Here is a 20,884-nt window from a genome sequence, read left to right on the forward strand (position 1 = left end):
CACCTCCCCCCAACAACTTCTTCAAAATATAGATGGCTCATTATCATAATCTCTTCCTCTCTTTTTTATATTTATTTTTGAAAAAAAATTTAAATTGTTAAAAATGTTACATGTAATTGGAAAATATTCAAAAATTTTAATTTAATTAATTTAGAATATTTTTCCAATATTCCATGATTCATGTTCTTTTCATTCCCTTTTTTTTTTGCCAATAGGCAATTCCACTGGATATCATTGTTCAAAACCTATTTCCATATATTTGTAATAGAGTGTAATAGAGTGATCTTTTAGAGTCTACATCCCCAATCATATCCCCATTGAACCATGTGATCGAGCAAATTTTTTTCTTACGAGTTTCTACTCCCACAGTTTTTTTTCTGGATGTGGATAGTGTTCTTTCTGAGTCTCTCAGAATTGCCCGGGATCATACCATTGCTGCTGGTAGTGAAGTCCATTACATTTGACTGTGCCACAGTACATCAGTCTCTGTGTACAATGTTCTCCTAGTTCTAATTCTTTCACTCAGCATTAATTCCTGGAGGTTGTTTTAATTCACATGGAATCCCTCCAGTTCATTATTCCTTTGAGCACAATAGTATTAAATCACCAACATATACCACAATTTGTTCAGTCATTCCCCAATTGAGAACCTCTTCCCCTTTGACCTATCCACTAGGGGGTCATCAGGTTGCCCATGGCAAATTTCCTAACTCTATTCTAGGAGCTGTCTTTCCTCTTTAGTGATGTAGTTATAGCCTGTATTTACTTCTCTAGGCTGGTATAAGGGTTCCCTTTTTGCTAAAGGCCATATATCATGGTTCAAACCTTAGGGTCTATGATCTCCTACTTTGTGCCTGAAAGTCTTCTATCAGAGTGATTTCTCCATTTGGTTTTAAGCATGTGATTCTTCTTCTGTAGAAATGATGAACAATGAATGTTTGTTCTTGACAGAGATATTTGTTTTAACTACCTACTTGGCTCAGATTGCTTGGTAATAGCTTCTGGCCCTTTCTCCTGGGAATTTGGTTTCACAATTAGACAATTATAATAGCATATAATAAATAACAACAGAATATTCTCTTGGCATCAGTAAGAGTAGGACCTAGGCCAAAGAAATCTGATGTTTTGGAAAGAATATTAGATTTGCAATTAAAGACACAAGTGTGATTCTTGGCTCTTAATACCTGGGTGTTCTGAAACGATTCACCAAACACATCTGAATCTTAGTATTCTCACCTGTAAAAAAGAGAGGGCTCGGCTAGATAAATCTCTCAACTCTGATCTCCTTCACCTTGAAAATATTGTACATAATAACTGTTAAATTAAACAATGTTTAGAGATTCTAAGATAATTTTTTCTGTTAAGTGTTCAAACTCTGCTAAGAGAGTACAAGCCTGATGGGCTGGTCATGTTGTTTGAATGCTAAATCTATGTTTGCCTAAAATATTATTTTACAAAGCACTCAAACAAGGCAAGTATTCACACAGGTTAGAAGAAACAATACAAGAATATTCTAAAGGTCTCTCTGAAAAATTTTGCAATCAATTGTGTGATCTGGGAGAAATTGGCATAGGATCATCCAGCATGGGGTACCTGCATCAAAGATAGTGCTGTACTCTATGAGCAAAGAAGAATTATAATAGCTCAAAAAAATTCAAACAAAAACTGTGAGATACACAAATTTAGAGAAATCTCCACTCCAAAAATGTATATGGAATATTTGTGTGTAACATGGAGGCCATCTGATTTCTCGTACTAGTTCAGACATTCATTATTGGGGAAAGATCCCAATTTTTGCACCCCCATTCAAAAGCAACAGAGAATGGGCAACACAGTGTAGTGGGAAGAATGTTGGGTTTAGAATCACATAACAGGGATTTGAATTGGCACTGATACTATCTGTATGACTTTGGGAAACTCAATTAACCAATCTGTGTCTCAGTTTTATTATATGTAAAATGAGGCATCCAATGACCTCTAAAATTCCTTCCAGTTGAATAACTATGATCCTTTTATAAATGTTACTTTAGGAAAGTCCTTAAGCATGCCTAGGTCTTGGTTTCTTCACCTGTAAAATAATGAGGTTGTTTAGATGACCTTTATGATCCCTTACAGATGTACATCCAATGAACTCTACAAAAATAGGGCTTCACTTTCCATTATGTCTAATTCTATATTAATATTTTAGAGTATCCTATGAATGGAACCTCTCTCGCTTTATACTTAACTTAGCAGTGTTTAACTGATTCCTGATTCTCTTCCTTCAACTTCAGGATTATAACAGGAACTGGAGAGAAAAGGAAGCTTAGATACAAGGATGTACTAGGTTCCCTGAACTACATCATACATTGTACTATATTTGTCTAGCAAAAGAATCAAAGATCATCAAAGCTACCATCATATCCATGAAATAGAGAGAGCAATCATTGTATAGCTTACCCCACAGAGTTGTTTTCAAAAAACATACTTTGAAGCTTAAATTGCTACAATACAAATGAGCTATCATCATCATTATTTATTTTTATATATCCTGTCAAATTATAACTTGGGCTCTTGGTTAAGAAATACTTTTGGAGATAATTATTTTGAGTATCTATAAAATTTGATGTGATAAAGTCCTCCATTCAAAAGAAAGAGATTTTACATGTTTGAAAGAAATGTATCACACCTCAACCTTCTAATTTAAATTCAGAGTAACGCTGATTGCCTAAATACATTTTTTAGGGAAGATGGGATGTGGATGGTGGTAATTTTATCTGTATGGGGAACTTTCAACATCTAAGGATCTTCCAGTGTTATGATTTCTCATCTATTACTTATAATAAAAGAGAGTTAACTGGATAAGGAACTTTAGTATGGAGACACTGTCATTATGTGTCTGAAGTAGGACTTGTACTCAGGTCTTCCTGAATGAAAGGTCAACCTTCTATCCCCTCTACTATTATACTTCTCACTTCCGCACAATGAGAGCTCAAAGGCACTTCTGAGTTTATTTAACCCAATCTCCTTCTTTTTCAGATGAAATTAACACCTAGTGATTTGCCTAGATTACTACCCAACTAAAAGAACTGAGATTTGAAATAAAATCCTCTGAATTCCAAATCTAAAATCTTTTTTCCCCATTTACTTCTCTGAAAGTGGTTTGAGTGACAAAAAAAGAAAAATTTAATACAGAGACATTCAATTTAATCATTAGACATTTTGAAAATAACCATTTGCTTTGACTTAACTGAACTGCCAATCTCCCCAAAAAGTTTGGGTATGTAGGCATAGTCCTACAGCCAAGGGAGAACCAAATCCATCTTAGACAAATCCAACATCACCAGATGTTAAATTTGATGCCAAGCTTGCATCTACCAGAGCTGTCAGTACTGCTCTGGTACAAGGTTGTGGTGTGCTATTAGTCACAAATAATTATCTTTTTTACTTATATGCCACCTTCTCACAAAAGTAATAACAACAATAGTTTTCCCTGTCATCTCCATAGAACTCATACTATTCAGAGCCTACTTACACTATCTAGGGCCAAGTTCCAGCTTCTTGCATGATGAAGTAATCTTGTACCCTCAAGGAGCAAATAAGCATATCTACTCCAGTTGGAAATGCAATAGGGGATTATGTAAACCCAATGTTCTCATTAGTTATGTTGGAATTCAGAGACTTGAGGCCATAACACAACCAATTTAATCACTTCTACCCTGAATATGCCTAAGTAAGTAGCATTGGCTAATTCTTTAGTCTGCTAAATTGAGAGATGAAGTAATTACCTAGATTATTCTGTTCTGTTCTATTCCATTCTGATTTTTCCTCCATCCCAGGATGAGAATTAAGAGCCATGGAATGAGATCTCGCGTCCACTCATTTTTATTTCTGTCTAAATAATTATAGTACTGGTTTCATCTGATTAAATTTTCAGCTTCCCAGGCAGATATTTTTGGTCCTGTGGACTAAAGGACCACTAATTTAGACTAGGAAGGGAACTTAGAGGTCACCAATAATTATCCATTAATTTTATGAAGACACTGAACCTTAGTGAGAAATGATCAGCTACTTGCAGCTAAGTGTGTAGTGCATAGACCAGGTAGGTACATTCAAGGAGACCTGAGTTCAAATCTATCCTCAAACATTTACTATGTGTCCAAGTTGCTTAACTTCTCCCTGCTTCAGTTTCTTCATCTGTAATATAGGGAAGAATAATAAAACCTACTTCTTAGGTTACTGTGAGAGCACAATGATATATATATATATATATATATATATATATATATATATATATATATATATGTAGCAATAAAGTGTTTTGCAAAAACTATATAAATGCTAGCCTGCTTTTCTATTATTGTTATTGCCCAGGGTCACAAAACTAATGTCTAAAGTAGGATTTGAACAAACCAAATCTAGTGCTCTGTTTCTCACTCTGTGCTGTGTAATTAGAATTTGCTCTCTACGATTCTCTTTCCCAGCATCCCATTTGCGTATTTACATTACATACTAATGTAAGGAAGAGAGAAGTTTTGTGTAGCTCCTCCCTCTCTCTATTTTAGATCATAGGTATAGAATTAGAAGAAGCAACAGAGACAATCTAATCCATCAAAGAGAATAATACTAGGCAGGTTGAATGAGATTTTTCAAGGACACACAGGTGATGGAGCCAGGATAGAAATACAGGTTCACTGATTGTAGAGTCAGTGAATTGATATCTGCTTCTATGTCAATAAATTTGTTAACTCATCAGTGAGGATAAACCTCTACTAATTTAGATCACAACCTAACCACCAGTGAACATAACTGGCAAGCATCAACACTTTTTTATTGTTGTTAGATTTGAAGAGGAAGAGTGATGGATTGACTTTGGAAAATTGGATATGCTCCCCAACCTTCTATACAATGGATCATAAATGTTAAAAATAATATTTTTTCTAGGCTTGCTTCTGTGACTATGAGTTCATGTAACATGACTGCTTCTGATAAATTTAAAGTTGAGGTCATAAGAAGGGCAATGGAAGGTTGCATGAAGGAAAAGGCTATATAACACTAACAGGGATGAGTTACATAAAAGAAATGTAGTAAAAAATGTCACCAGAGAGTTGTCTAATAAAAAAAAAAGATAGGCAGGTCATTTAACAAGATCAAGAGATAACTAACGAGCAACCTTCAAGCTCTACTAGAATCCACACAATGTGAAATAAAGAAAAGAAAGAACTCTGGGACAATGGTGGGACACCTTGTGCAAGATTTATAAGGTATATAGTCAACAGTTGTACAGGATGAGAAGGTTGAGCTTTATACCTCTGAGGAAGTAAATGAACTCATAAATAAGATCATAGACCTTCAGAAGCAGGAAAACAAAGGTTGATTTGGACCTTTGTTTCAACTCATCAATGACGTGACTTTACTCAAATAGTTAATTCTAAAATGGCTCCTCGTCAGTATGAATTATTTTAACTGTTAAAATGTTTGATTCTTATATCACTTTCTCCCCACACACTCTATGCAACAACCAATTTATCTTCTTGCTCTCTTCCACTCAAGACAATCCATCTCTCATCTCTGCCCCTTTCTACTAAAAGTGTCTCATGCTTGGAATGTATTCCCTTATCAGCACCTTGCAGAATCCTTAACTTTCTTTAAAGCTGGGTTCTAGAACTACTTTATCAATGAAGTCTTTACTTTTTCATTTCCTTAACTATTTGATATTTTTGTATCAATTTTGAACATATCAATATACATATAAAGCTAAATAGATGTGTTGTGAGCAGGATGTTCACTTCACTGTTTAACTTCGTTGTTGTCTTTGAATATGAAGATCTAGCACAGTCTCTTTTACATAGTAGGAGATTAATAAATATTTGAAGATGGGAATGTATTGATTTGATTTTGTAATCTGTAGTAATCTGCTGCTTCTCCATCAAATTCCTACCAACTTGCTTGATAAGATTATCATCCCAATGCAGTTGATTTCCAGATGTAGGTTATCAAACCTAACTTCTTTCCAGTTGTACATTATTAACTGCCTCTGGACATCTTAACTAGATTTCACGTGATGCTCTTATCAAAACCCCAGGATTCAATTGTCATCTCTAGGTAGATGATACATCTCTATATATCCAGCTCTACCTACACTTCACCTGAACTACATCAATTGCCTTTTGGATATCCTGAACTAGCTGTCCCATTGCCATCTTAAATTTCACATGTCCATACAAACTCATTGTCTTTCCTCTAAAATTCTTCCTTCCTCTGAACTTCCCAAAACTGTCCAAAGAACCAATATCTTCCCATTTACCCAGCCTCAAAACTGTGATGTCATCCACTCATACCAACCGCACAAATGCCATCTCTTGCCATCTCTCACACATGTCCCCTTCTGTCCTTGTATGCAACCATTGCCTTACTGCACCATTGATCTGTCTCCAGGGACTCCTCACTCAAATCCACCCTTTATGCTGCCCTGGTCATCTTCCTCAAGGACATTTCTATGTTACCTCCTTTCTTAATAATCTCTAATGACTCCTCCTTAGCTCAAAGATCTCATAAAAACTCTAGGGCTTTTAAAGCTCTTCACAGCTTGGCCCTTTCCTATCTTTTGTGTGTGTGTGTAATTTTCTATGAAGGTACTCTATGATCTGCTGACCTTGCTGTTCTTCATATTCAACCTCCCATCTCATGATTCTATGCTTATTACCAGTTATCCTCCAATTCTGGAAGATTCTTCCCCAGTCCTTACTCCTGCCTCCTGGATCCTTTGGATTCCTTCAAAATTCAGATCAAAGCCCACTTTCTGCAAAGAGATTAGTTAACTGGCTTCTCCCTTCAATTCCCTTCTCCATCACTGCTAGTGCCTTCTCGCTGAGATTGCTTATCTATGTAGCAAATATCCTGCATGTGCCTGGTCATTAACATTAGCATAAGAGCTCCTTAAGGGCAGAGACTATTTTTGCTCTTTTTTATATCCCCAGTAGTTCTAATAGTGCCTACTACATTGTAAGCTTTGAATAAAGACTTACTGATTAATTGATTGAAGAATTTGTTTATGCTCTAAATCACTTTGACTTCATTCATATCTTAATCCAATGTACTCTATATTCTCTTCCTTTAGGTGCAATTTTGCAATTGTAACAAGAAAATCAATAACCAGTGCCTTCATCAATGCTTTGAGTGTGTTTAGATTATAGATTAGAATTTGAAAATATAACTGCGTGATATGTAATAAGAAAATAGCATCAGGCAAGAATCTGTATGTAACCAGATTAAAAATTTAGTCCTAGAGTATTAACTGAGTAATAGTTTTTAAGTATGTGTGTTTCTATATTAATCATAAATATGTGATTATACATTAAACTATTTTTTATATTAAGTGATCCCTGTAAGGGAGTTGGCCTTGTTAGAGGGTGGTCAGACCATCAGGGCAGCCAGACTAGATGCGTATCCATCCAAGAAGGCCTCCAGAGGTCTTGAAGGTTGGGGATTTCTCAGTAAAGGAAGTTGGGATTGACTGTCAAGGACAAACATGAAAATGAAAAACAGTTTGTATTTTGCAGAAAGGAGTCTCAGATAGTACTGGGTACATCTTTAGACCTTTGACTTGTATGATTTTCTTGCTCCCAATAAAGTTGGACCTCTGTCTACAAAAGTTTCCCATTCTCATTCCTTTCACGGTAAAGTCTCCACCATACATGAAGGAATATTCATTTTGTCCAAGAAGTTCCCAAATTTTTTCTGACAATATCAAATGTTGGTAAATATGCTATAATTTCCTTTTTGATGATCTATTTGCTTGAGCTCATCAAAAGCATTTTAAACGATCCATTTATTGATAATGTATCATTTATTGATATTTATTGTTTTCTTTCTGTGGATGATGAAAAGCAATTCTGCCAGATTTTTTATCTCTAGGGGAGGAGACACACACACACACAGATGAACTGATAGACAGACATAGAGAGACAGAGAGGGAGAGAGACAGACAGACAGACAGAGACAGACAGAGACAGAGAGAGAGAGAGACAGGGAGAGAGACAGAGAGAGAGACAGAGAGAGAGACAGAGAGAGAGACAGAGAGAGAGACAGAGAGAGAGACAGAGAGAGAGACAGAGAGAGAGACAGAGAGAGGGACAAAGAGAGAGACAAAGAGAGTGACAAAGAGAGAGACAAAGAGAGAGACAAAGAGAGAGACAGAGTGTTTATGACCAAGAGAGGCAAAGAGATAGAGTGGAAGCTTAGAGTAAGTCAGAGAGAGACAGTGGGGGAGAAAAAGAAGAGACAGAGAACGAGACAGAAACAGAAAAGAAACAGAGAGGGAGAGAGAGACACAGAGAGGCTTCCATTTAAATACAACTTCTTTTTTAAAGATCATATCAATATGAATATGATCCCATTCTCTATAGCATAAAATCCCACTGGCTTTCTGTCAAGTATCTCACATTTGGAGAACCAACAGTTAAACTAAAAATTTCCAGACAGTCTAAAGCCAGAATGCTTTTCTGATTCCCTTTTCTCTGCCACCCTAACTACAAATGGGAACCTCACAGAACTAAGGGTTAATTTGTACTTTCAGTTGTTAGGTCACCAGAACAAACAATTCATCAGCTATTGGCCACTCATCTGACAGGAATCTACTTCCTGAAAAGCTGGGATAAGACCACACTTGAAGTTTTTCTATTTGGTATAAACTGTAAGAACTTACACTCTGTTGGCATAAATAAAATTCCACCTCAGATATTTATTTGTAGTCTGATTCTGGGGAAGTCATTTAACCTCTTTCTGCCTCATCTTCCTCCTCTGTAAAATGGGAATAATAACCACCCATGACAAACAAGTTTGGATTTGTTGATGATCAATTGAAATAACATAAGTACAGAAGGCACTAAAGAAAAACTGGCTATTATAATCTGAAAACTGTGTGTTCCCTGAATACCATGATAGGGTACATTATAGAACTTTGTGGAAGATATCGAGATATACTTATAGCCCAGGTCAACTTTGATTATTTCATAGCATGAAATCAGCTTTCAAAAGAAAACAAAGATAACTAAATTTTTATCTAAATATTGGCAAAAGAATAAAACAAAAAATATCAACCTAACGGAACATTTCTACCAACATCAAATACAATTTTTTTCTGAATTGTTCATATTGAGGCTCTACATCACAATATTCAATAATTTTAATATATATAGTCTATGTTTAGTTCAATTTAATTCAATTCAATACTAGTTGGATCATTTAGTGATTAATAATTTTATTATTTATTCTATATGCCAGACACTGTTAGGAATTATCATTCTCCTGAGAGGAAATAACATGTAAATGTTATTCAAGTAAATTCAAAATATATTTGCCATAAATATACACTTGGTTTGGAGGTGGGGGGAGGTTGTATCAAGACTTGGTTTCGGGGAGGAGGGAGATCAAGATAGGCTTCTTGTAGAAGATAGTGCTTGAGCTGAATATTGACAAATATTTTTTTTTACTTTGATCACAGGCTTCAACACTATGACTTGTTACCTTTCTATGTGCCCAGGAAGAAAAAGGATGAAGTGCTTACTCTTCAAAGATCAGGGTTTATGAAAATAATTCAGAATTTCTACTTTCATAACATACTTCTTGATTTCCAAGTACCTCTGGCTTTGTGTTCTTCTAAGCAGAAGACATTTCAGGTGCAATCTAAGTTACATCTTTAGCTGGAGTAAGAGTGTTTTATTGACCTGACCATCACAGTAAAATATGTTATCTAAAATCAGCAATCACATCATAAAGGTGTAGCTAGTAAATATTTGAAGGTTATTGGACCAAGGTAGAGGAAGCCTGCTAACTTCTCAAAAGAGAAAGATTTTTATTGGGGGAGGACAGCATGTCCCATCAAGGACAACAGGGACAAGGATACAGGATACTTTTCTGCAGGAGGCAAATTATGAACATAATTATGAACATAATTATGAATAATTGAATGTTTAACATATGTAAACTCAAAAGCAGATCAGAAACAGCTCATTGAGGCCCTTGGCAGTTTGCCCAAAGGGCTTGGGAAAACCCTGAGGCAGACTCAAAGGTTTTGTTCAATAAAGTGTGCTACTGCTGGGAAGGCTGAGAAAAGGAATCTCAGGAGATTGCTGAGCATCAAGAATCTTTTCTGCTAGGTGGCATAGTGAATAGAGAGACAGACCTGGGGATGAGGGCTTCTGATTTCAATTCTGCCCTTATTTAATTCTAATTACCTAGCCCTTACTCTCTTCTGTCCTAGAACCAATACTCAGTGTTGATTAAAAGACAGAAGGTAAATTTAAAACACACACACAAAAAAACAACCACAGAATCTCTTTTAGTTTCCTAATCTCAGCTTAGATAATTATTGAATATCTAGACTGGCAAGGGCAGAACCAGTTTAGATATGGCTGTGGGGCTGGATGGATATTGGGTGTCAGAATATGGCAGTAAAGATAGGGCTAGGTTGTTAGGTGTGAAACCTGAAGTTAAGTCTGCATGGGAATAGATGGACAGGTCAAAGCATGGTAGCAACGGCCAAAAGTTCAAACCAAGTCCAAGATGCAAGGAGTCTGTCCAAAGGAGTATGGAAGGTAACTGGCAGGAGTGTTAAGTGGGCATATTGTTGGTAAAAGTTAGGATGGATATTGTTTGGGATATCCAATAGCTGTTATTAGGGGCCCAACTCCTAGACAGACACTGGAATTAAGGAGAAGGAAATTCACTTTAATTGGATTAGTAGAGTCAGGGATTTAGTCACATAAAAACAAAGCAAGAACTCACTGCTGGAGATATCCTATGTTCAAAGCAGGGTCCCCAACAACTGATTTAATGCTGAGACTGAATTACTGATAAAGGGCTCCAGATGATTTTTTTGTCCTAGAGCTAGGGCTGGGCAGAACTGTACCTAGGAATCCCAGAACCCAGGTCAAAGTTAGTTGGGAAAGGTTGTGGGGACTGGGGACATGGAGTAGAGGAATACTATAAATAGTCCAATCTATTCCCCTAGGGAAGTTGGGAAGGGAAGTGAAGAGATAGTACAATAGAATGTGAGTCCTTTGAAGTCAAAGATATTTCTCCTCCTGTCTTTGTATTCCTTAGTGCTTAGTAAACATTTACTGACTTAATTTTCAGTTCTGTGGGGCAAGGAGATCTCTTATCACCTTCTGCTCATTCTTTCATTTCTGCTGCTAGAATCCCTTCACTCCTATCAGACTGTAATGCCTTGGACCATGACTGGATAGCCCAGTAGTAGTTATGGGCATATTATATACAAGGTAAAATTCAGTGGCTTCAAATATAAATTTAATAAGATTTAGAATTGGGAAGATAGGCAAATAATTACTTGAAGGTCAAAGTTCCTTTGGTATACAGTCATGGATTAATATATGGAGGAGTATGGAGCCTCCAGAGAATTTGATGGGCATGGACCAGAAGAGTACTTCTAAAAACTTTCACAAAGGAACAAATGTTAGTTCTACTTTAAATCAATTGAGATATTTGTAAAAGCTAGAACTGAACCAAGCCCTAGAGCCTGTTGGTGAAGTCTATGCTAGCACTGGATACTCAGTAACATATTAAAGCAAACATTCTAGAACCAGTGACAAAAATCAATAAATCCAAGGCATCATTTGGTAGCCCTTATTTTCCAGTAATCTCCAACATGAACTACACCTTGAAGACATGCTGCCCTCCTCACTGCTCCATAAACATATCAATTTCATCCCAACTTTAATATCATTGCTCACATTTATGATATTAGCATAAATCAATGATGTGTATGATATATAAATATTAAGCATTCAATAAACATTTTTTCATGCCTTACTTCACGTGGTTTCCTGACCAAGAAAGCCTCTCTCTATCCATAAAAAAAGACCCAAACAAACAACAGACAAACAAAAAATAGTTCAAGTCTAACATCTTCCTTGGAGGTTTCTCCCATTACCTCAGCCTACACTAATTTCCTCTTTTACTGAATTGTTCTAGTACCCAGTACCTTTTGTGTCTTCAGTATTTGATTATGATTATATTTGATTATAAAGCACACTGTTTTTGTATCCCATTCATTGGTATTTTTCACAGTTTCTTTCAGTACTACCTTGGTAGACATGAAAACTTGAGTTCAAATCGAGCTCTGACACTTAGTCACTATATAACCATGAATAAATCAAGATTTATACATCTTTAGAACAGAAAGAGACTGGAGGTCATTTAAACTTCAAGAGACAAGGCTTTGAGAAATTAAATAACCTGTTCAAGAAACAACACAAAGGCTAAATGGAAGCCTAATCTTTAATTTTGGGGAAATGTTTCATTTCTCTATTTTAAGACATTTTCATAGAAATACCTTTATTTTTAGGTAGTTTGTAAACCTCAGTTTCTTCTATCTGAAAAAAAAGGGTAACATTTCCTCTTTCTTTATAATAACACTACTCAGAGTCCTAACTGAGATACGTGTAAAGGGCTTTGCAAAACTTCATGAACTATATAAATGTCAGCTATTTTTTTTATTATTCTGAGTATTACTGTTTTTAGTATAGTATCATATATGGGGTGGAAGGTTTTTTAGAATTGCTGATTGAATGAGTAAAAGGATGTCTTGATTCTACTCTGGAAGATGACATTAGGGATTTCTTCCTCATTTATAAGAGGAGTTTAAGGATTGATTGTAGGTTCAACCTTACTGCTGGATCCATTCTTTCACTATGAATTTTAATTCCAAATAACTCAAAAAGTAGAATCAGCTATATTAGAGGAATGATTAGGCCATTTATGGGCTGCCAGTAAATAACAACAACAAAAACCCACCAACAGATAGAATGATTCATTTATTATTTTACTTCTCAACTGGTTCTATCAGTTGGTATAGATAACATATTTATCTAATCAATTTAGATGTGTGTCTGTATAGTAGAAAACTAAGGAATTGTAGGATTAGAACCTTTGGCATAATAGCTATGTGACTTTGGGCAAGTCAATGGTTTGTCTGGGTCTCCTTTTTCTAATGCATAAAAGGAAGGAGAGATAGTCTAGATATTTTTTGAGATGCTTTCTCAGCTTTATAATATTAAAACTTGCTTAATTGTAGTCAGTCAGTTCTATATTTTTCCCCACCCAGTTCCACAAACTATCAGAAAACACAACTAAATAGCCTAGCAACTTTTTGCCTCATCAATGTCATATCCCCAACTAAACAACAATAACAACAAATCTGAATTGATTAACTTGGGACTATACAGAAACATCTTGAAAATTGTCTAGATATCCATTTTTTACTCCTTGATCAATACACTTGGGATAAATGAGAAATTAATAGGGAGAGATTAACATCCCTGATTGCAAATCAGCTACAAAGCATTTAATTTAAATATCTTTGCCATTATTTTAAAGAAAAGGTCTGGTCTATCCTATGAGTGTGATGTTGAGTATGGCAATAAATAGGACAAGAAAGCATACAGCAGAGGTGATGGTTGGCATAGTAACTCCAGGAAAGATATCAAAAAGAAAAAAAAAATATTCCTTCAACAAATTCTGGTTTCAGATGGGAAATGACCCTCCAAATCAGCAGATAAATGAAAGTGGAAGGATGCTGATCACATTCATTGGCAAATTTGGACTTTGGCTGGATTTTCAGAATATTTCTGTTTATATAGGTTTTACTTTGAGTTTCTGCTCTTTCATGGAATAGTTGTACATTTTAATGGATAATCTCTTTTATGCAATTCTAATATCAGATAAGGATTCTGAGCCCAGCTCTGTTCACAAATGTTTCACAGCCATTATGGAAATTAAAATAGAGCACTTAAGGATACCATAAGTGCACAAATAAGTTTAGCTATTCTTTTATTCACATAGATTCCTCCCTTTGAAGGGCAAGAGGAGAGAGAGGTGTGTCTACTAATTTTTGTTCTTAGTGTAAATACCACAAATTATAATGGGGAAGTGGCACAAGGCACACTCATAGTTGGGGGAGAGGGAAGAGGAATTGTACTAGGGAAAATAGGGATTACATATTCCTGGATATCAGCTATTTCTGGAGAGGACATTGGGATGAGGATGGTGGGTATGGCTACTTATTTTTATTAACTTCTGCCAACTAAACTATTGAAGTTTATCAGCATCCTCTAAATTTGGCAGCTAGAAGGCTTAGTGGATAGAGTACTAGGACTTGAATTAAGAAGTCTGAGTTAACTTAGCCTTAAGAACTTACTAGCTGGGTGACTAAACCTCTGTTTTCTCTCAAACTTAAAAAAAAAAAAACAATAAATAAATAAATAAATAAATAATAACAGCACTTACATTACCAGCATGCTGTAAGGATCATATGAGAAATATTAAAAAGTATTTAACAGTGTGCTTGGCATATAATAGGTGCTATAGTAATATTTATTCCTTCCCAATCCCTCCAAAATGTTTTTCAGTTGGCAAAGTCCTAATATGACTTACTCCAGTTTCTGTTCTGAATGGCAAAGAAAAATTGTAAAAATGCAGGGTCAGCAAGAGGACTATTTCATGCCCAAACATATGGCTTTTGAAGAAAAGTAGATATGACTGAGTAAAAATGAGTGGTAAGGAATAAAGATTGATATATGGCAAACTATGGACCTGGAATCAGGATTTTTGAGGTGGTAGGGATTTCTGAGAGCTCATATAGTCCAGACCCCCAGCTAGTGCAAAGAATCCCTTTGTGGATTGCTGGATGAAGTCATGAAGACTGGAAAACTATGTGACCAGAAGTCTGTCTTTGGGAGATGAGCCAGCCCATCCAGATAGCCCCCAAAAGCTAGAGGAGGGACTGAGAGAGTTTAAGGACTGAAGATTCTCAATTTTCAGTTTTTAGATGATCATCCAGTCCCTATTTAAATGTACTTCATCACAGCAAGGAATTCAATACCTCAAAAGTCAATCCATCCCATTTTAGAATAGTTTTGTTACAAACCTTCTTCCTTGAATTGAGCTAAAGTCTGTTTCCCAGAAGTTTTTGACCAAATTATCCTAGTTCTGTCCTCCGAAATACATAGCATTCATGATTGCTCTTTCATGTGATAGCCCTGTGTTGTGGGTAATGTGGCAGGCTGACCTTTGAAGGCCTGAGTCCAAATTCTATTCCAGAAGCTTAGTAGCTCTGTGATCTTGGACAAATATCTTTTTTTTTTTAACATTATTTTATTTGGTCAATTTCAAACGTTATTCATTAGAAACAAAGATCACCTTTTTTTCTCCCTCCCTCCCCCAACCCCTCCCATTGGCGATGCGTGATTCCTCTGGGTGTCACATGCGTTGGATAAATATCTTAACCTTGCTTAGTTTCAATTTCCTTATATGTAAAATGGGATAAAAACAGCAGCTATCCTAAAGGTTTGTTGTGTGGGTCAAAAAAGTTAAGACATGAAAAGCACTCTGAAATCCTTTAAGGAGTATTAATGTGGTAGTATTATTATTTTTGAATTTAATTATTATATAAATGAATATAGCTACAATGCTCTTTGTCTTTTCTCTCCCTCTTTTTTTTAACTCTTACCTTCTGTTTTTGAATCAATACTAAGTATAGGTTCTAAGAAAGAAGAACATCAAGGGCTAGGCAATGAGAATTATGTGACTTCCCCGAAGTCACACAGCTAGGAAGTATATGAGTCCAGATTTGAACCCAGGTCCTATCATCTATAGACCTGCCTCTCAATCTATTGTACTACCTAGCTGCCCCAGTCTTTGCCTTCTCTTAAAACTTTTGTGCTTTCCTCCCATGCACACATCTTTTCCATGTCTATAGGTCCTAATGAAATGAGACAGAAATGACATGCCCATATTTTAAAGGGCATGATGCTCTCTTAGACCATTAAGGTACATTCTTTTTCCCTGTAGAAGATAAATCACATCTTCTCATTATGCTGCAAAAAGAGTTCCTTCTCCCCTAGAAACAAACAAACAAAAAAAAACAAAAACAAAAAACCACCACCAAGAACAAAAAAGATTTCCTTTCTTCTATCCAGGAAGAAGAGGTCTATTTTCTAGCCATTCAAAGAGTAGGGCACAATCTATCCCAACTAGCCCTGTGAATGGATGCTTTTACATTATTCATGGAACAAGGTTTTTCCTTAGAGGGACAGTCAAAAATACTGGTAAGCAGCTGACAAGAGATGGGAATAAAGGTCACCAAAGATTGCCTAGAGAGGTATCTACTTAAGCATATGTTTCCCTCAAAAGTTAGGAATTGTTTGCTTCTCTCCATGCCCACTGCTACCAATTATAGCAATATAAATAGTGCTATCAATAACTGCTGTCAAGGCTGAGCATTAGTGGCTGTTAGAAAAGAGGTGGTTCAAAAAAATGATCTTGTTACCCACCTAAATAATATCTCAGAGAAGGCTCCCTAATAACCAAACAACGACTAAGAGGAAGTATTTACAGGAATCATGTCTCAAAAATGAGAGACAGTGTAGGGTCATTGTAAGAGTTGGGCTCGTAGTACAAACTGGGCTCCAAGTCCACCCTGGACATTTATTTACTAGCTATGAAGACAGGGTCAAGTCATTGCACCTTAATGAATGTCAGTTTCCTTATTTATACAACAAGGGATAATAATACCTATCTTTACTACCTCATGAGATTGTTATAATGAACTGAAATAATGGGCATAAGGCAGTTCTCAAATCTTGAAAGGCTATATAAATTTCAGCTACTATTAGTATCATAAAAATATCAATTTCTTTAAAATCAAACAATATTTACTAAAGCAAAAAAAAATTATAAGGGTTAATAGGGTTCATACTTCCTCTTTATTGGGCTTGAACCATTTTTTTGCTAATGAAGTAAGCAACTATTACCCACCTTAAGAATGGTTCATCAAGATAAAGATTAGCCCTGCACTAGGCAAGGTGTTTATGCATGTGTATATGTATTTATGTATATACATATGTTTTAAAGAGAAACTCAAACTGAATTTTGAAATAGTTTCTCTCATTTTCTACTCTGATTTGCTAGTGCAGACTTGAACAAAGAGCCAGAAGTCAGTGATTAATAAGAGATTAGTTTCTATTTTGACAATTTTCTGAGTTGAGCTTAAAAAGATCTCAGCCTTGGACTTGTCCATAGAACAGCAGTTCTTCAAGTAAGTCAGCAGTATTGTCAAGAATACGGCCATTATTTAAAGCAGCAAAAATTGGGTCAACTTTGTAGTTTTGAGGGAATGACACGCTTTTATATTTCGGACAAACTAATCTTGGAATCCCAGCTGCTTGAAGCCATCTGCTCCATTTCACGTAGATAAAGAAAAGCCATATGTCAACCTTAAAGACTGAAAGTCGAAGAATACCATTGCCAGCCATCTATGGGTTGGCACAGATTGTCATAAAACCCCCAAAACATTCCTTTGGGCTTTAATTGTTTTCTGACTTCTCAAGAAAATAAACCTTTAAAACATTCAATCATTTAATAACTAAAATTCAGCAAAAGACTTGGTGTTTTGGGAAGCTTCTCTCTCTGGCTTCTCTTCCCACCATATTTTCTGGATGATTATTATCCAGATGCCTACAATCATCATTTTTTCCTCATTGTAACTGGAAGCAAAAGGAGAAAGAATAACCCTTAAGAACACTTAGAAATGATGCTGTTCTTCTTTCCTAATCACAATGGAATAGCTTTAAGTTGTGCTTCAACATTGAGGGACCACTAGTGATTCATCAGCATGTATTAATTGTAAAAATATTTATCATCATTCTTAATAGCTAGAATCACAAAGCATTATTATAAGATCTATGATCATGCTTTAACTAATTCAACCCTTACAATAAACCCTCAAGGTGTTATCATCTGTAATGTTATTCAGTTGGTTCACTTATGTCTGAGTCTTCATGACCCAATTTTGTGATTTTCTTGGCAAAGATACTGGAATGGATTGCTATTTCCTTCTGGAGCTGATTTTACAGATGAGGAACTGAGGCAGAGTTAGGTGACTTGCTCACTAGTACTAGAGTAGTCTGCCATTTCCTTCAATAGCTGATTCTATAGATGAAGAAACTGAGCCAAACAGTTATTAAGTGATTGCCTGGGATCAAATATCTAGTAAGTGTCTGAAGTCATATTTGAATTCAGGACAAAGAGTCTTCCTGAATTCAAGCCTGGCACTCTATCCACTGTGTCACCTAGCTGCTCCCCATCTTTACTGTACAGATGAGCAAACTGAGGCTCAAAGATGCTACATGACTTGCCCATGATCACACAGCTGTTTAGAGACATGTTCTCCTGATTCTGGTTCCAACACTTTTTCTGCTCTGCCATGCTTCCTATACTCCATAGTATCACATAAATAGCTCTGTGCCATTTTCCCAGGTTTGTTATTTTATAAAATATAGGATAAAGAATTTATACATCAGTCAAACTATCAATAAATAAAGGAATTCCCATTCTGGATGCATTCAAGAAAGATAAATCCAGTCTGTCAAGTATTTTTATGACAAGAAGTGCTTTAGAGTTAACAAATCTCTTGTAATGATTGTTTTAAAAGAAATGGAAATCTATACTTTCTGACAACAAATTAAGTCCAGCTAATTGATACTTAATTGTATGCTTTAGATTGATTTCTTTATTTTCTTCATTAGGTCATCTTCCATGTACCATTTCCTACATGGTGGCATACCCTGGGTCAGCCTCTGACCTGGGGCCACTTCTCATTGATCACATCAGTTCTCATGGTTTCAGTGATCCCATCTTTACAAATACCTTCCACATCTACATCTCTGGCCCTCATCTTTTCTCAGTGCTTGGATCTCACATCAGCTAACTGCAGGCTATCAACATCTGGATGTTCCATTGGCATCAAACATGTCTACAACTGATTTCACCATTGCTCTTCCTTCATATACTTGTCTTCCAAAATTTACAATTTCTGTTAAAGGCACTGCCATCTTTCAAATAATTCAGTTCACAAGTTAATAATCATCTTTAAATATAAATTCCTGCTTTATGCTACCCCCCTCTGCCCACCCACCGGGTGTCAAATTGGTTATCAAATCTTTGGGATCTGACTAAGACATTTTACATAAAAAACCCCAACAAACAACTCTTATATTCTTCTGACTTAGACTCAATGCCGTATATTGATCCCAAGGCAGAAGAGTGGTAAAGGTTACGGAATGGCGATTAAGTGACTTGCCCAGGGTCACACAGTTAGGAAGTGTCTGCAGCCTGATTTGTACCCAGGACCTCCATCTCTAGGCCTGGCTCTCAATCCAATGAGGCACCAGCTGCCCTTTCACATCTTTCATCTTAGGAGGTGAAGTGGATGCAGTTCTGGACTTGGAGTTAGGAAGATCTGAGTTTAAAATCAGCCTCAGACACTGTGACTGTAGGCAACTCATTTAACCTCCGTCTGCCTCATTTTTCTCAACTGTTAAATAGGAGATAATAGCACTTCCTTTCTTGCCTGAACCATTAGAACTGACACCTATTGTCCCCATGTCTGAAATGTCCCTTTTCTCCAATTCATCCTTTACACAGGTACCCAATTGATATCCCCAAAGCAAAGGTCTCATTAAGTCACTCTACTGCTCACAATGCTTTAGCAGCTCCCTATACGCTAGGATAAAATGCAAAGCTCCCCTGTTTGCCATTTAAGATTTTACAGTCTGACTCCAAGCTATGTTTATAAACTGAGTTCCTATTATTCTCCCTTAGGCACTCTATGTTCCTGCCAAACTAGCCTATTTGCTTTCCCTTGCACATGCATGCCTTTGCATTCCTCTGTTCCTGAGCTAGCTGTCCTTCACACCTGGGATATCTACTCTTGTCACGCTTCCTTCTTGGAGAGCCTATCTCCTTTCAGGGATCACTGCCAACAAGAGGTCATCTTTGATTTGCCATCTTAGAGTCAATGCTCTCTCTCCCTCTATCTAAAGGACTCTGTATTTATTGTGTATTTGTTTTATATTTATCTGTGTACATAGCATCAGTGTTAGAGGGTTTATTTATCAGAGGACTTATATACTTATTTTATGACCTAAAAATGACTTGAATAGAAAAAAATAAATGAAAAAGAACAGATTCCCCATGAACCTTGTCTCTCAATGATAAATATTTTCCATTTTTTATCTCAAAAAATACAAACCCTTATGGGAAGCTTATTAAGATCCCTTAAATAGAAGCTATTCACAAGAAAGCTGGGAACAAAAAATATAGCCAGCACTATTTGCCCATAGGTTCAAATCATCTCTACAAAGATGAGCCCTAAATTTATAGATCTTTCCTAATCTCTCTATTGATCTCTAATTTTATATCAATAACTACTTGCAGGAAATCTCTACTTTGGAGTCCGGTAAGGCTTTCAACTCAGTATATTCAAATATGGAACTAATTTTTTTCCATGCTCAACTGTGTCCTCTGCCAAACTTCCTTATTTCTCTTGAGAATGTCTCCATCCTTTTAGTTTTTCAGACTTAGAACTTTGACTTTCTTCTCCTTCACCTCCTGATCTTTCTGCTTTCTACCCACCATGACTCTTCCATCTGTCCCTTTCTCATTTTTCATATATTCAGTATTCTAATTTAGATCCTTATCTTTTTTGTCCCCTTATTTCTGTCTTATACCATTGACATGGTCTCTGACTTTCAAGTCTCTCCCTCTCTCCATTCTATCCCCCAAACAGCTGCCAAAATAACTTTAATAAGATACATCTACAAGCGTGTGACTGTACTCAAAAAGCATCAGTGGCTCTGTATTGCCTTATAAAATACAAACTCTTCATCCAGTTATTTAATGCCTTAATCTATGTCCAAAAATAGCTTCCATTTCTTGTTTCCATAATTCCCCGTCACATATCTATGTTCCATCCAGGCTTTTATTTGTTCTTATAAATTTGGTATTCTACAACACATCTATGGGTTTTTGAACAGGCTGCCTCTTA

At 36.1% G+C, this 20,884-nt stretch overlaps 1 protein-coding gene and 1 long non-coding RNA gene across 14 annotated transcripts in view; one reads left to right on the plus strand and one right to left on the minus strand.

Annotated features, from left to right (window-relative positions):
* INPP4B (inositol polyphosphate-4-phosphatase type II B) overlaps positions 1-20,884 on the minus strand; it is a 1,027,382-nt gene that overhangs the window by 137,862 nt on the left and 868,636 nt on the right. The window lies entirely within an intron of this gene.
* LOC103105965 (uncharacterized) overlaps positions 1-20,884 on the plus strand; it is a 140,240-nt gene that overhangs the window by 60,784 nt on the left and 58,572 nt on the right. The window contains exon 3 of the long non-coding RNA XR_008912901.1: positions 9,485-9,659. This is a non-coding gene — a long non-coding RNA (uncharacterized LOC103105965). The remainder of the gene's footprint in view (positions 1-9,484; positions 9,660-20,884) is intronic.

Source organism: Monodelphis domestica, chromosome 6 (genome assembly GCF_027887165.1).
Source record: "Monodelphis domestica isolate mMonDom1 chromosome 6, mMonDom1.pri, whole genome shotgun sequence".
Classification (NCBI taxonomy): domain Eukaryota; kingdom Metazoa; phylum Chordata; class Mammalia; order Didelphimorphia; family Didelphidae; genus Monodelphis; species Monodelphis domestica.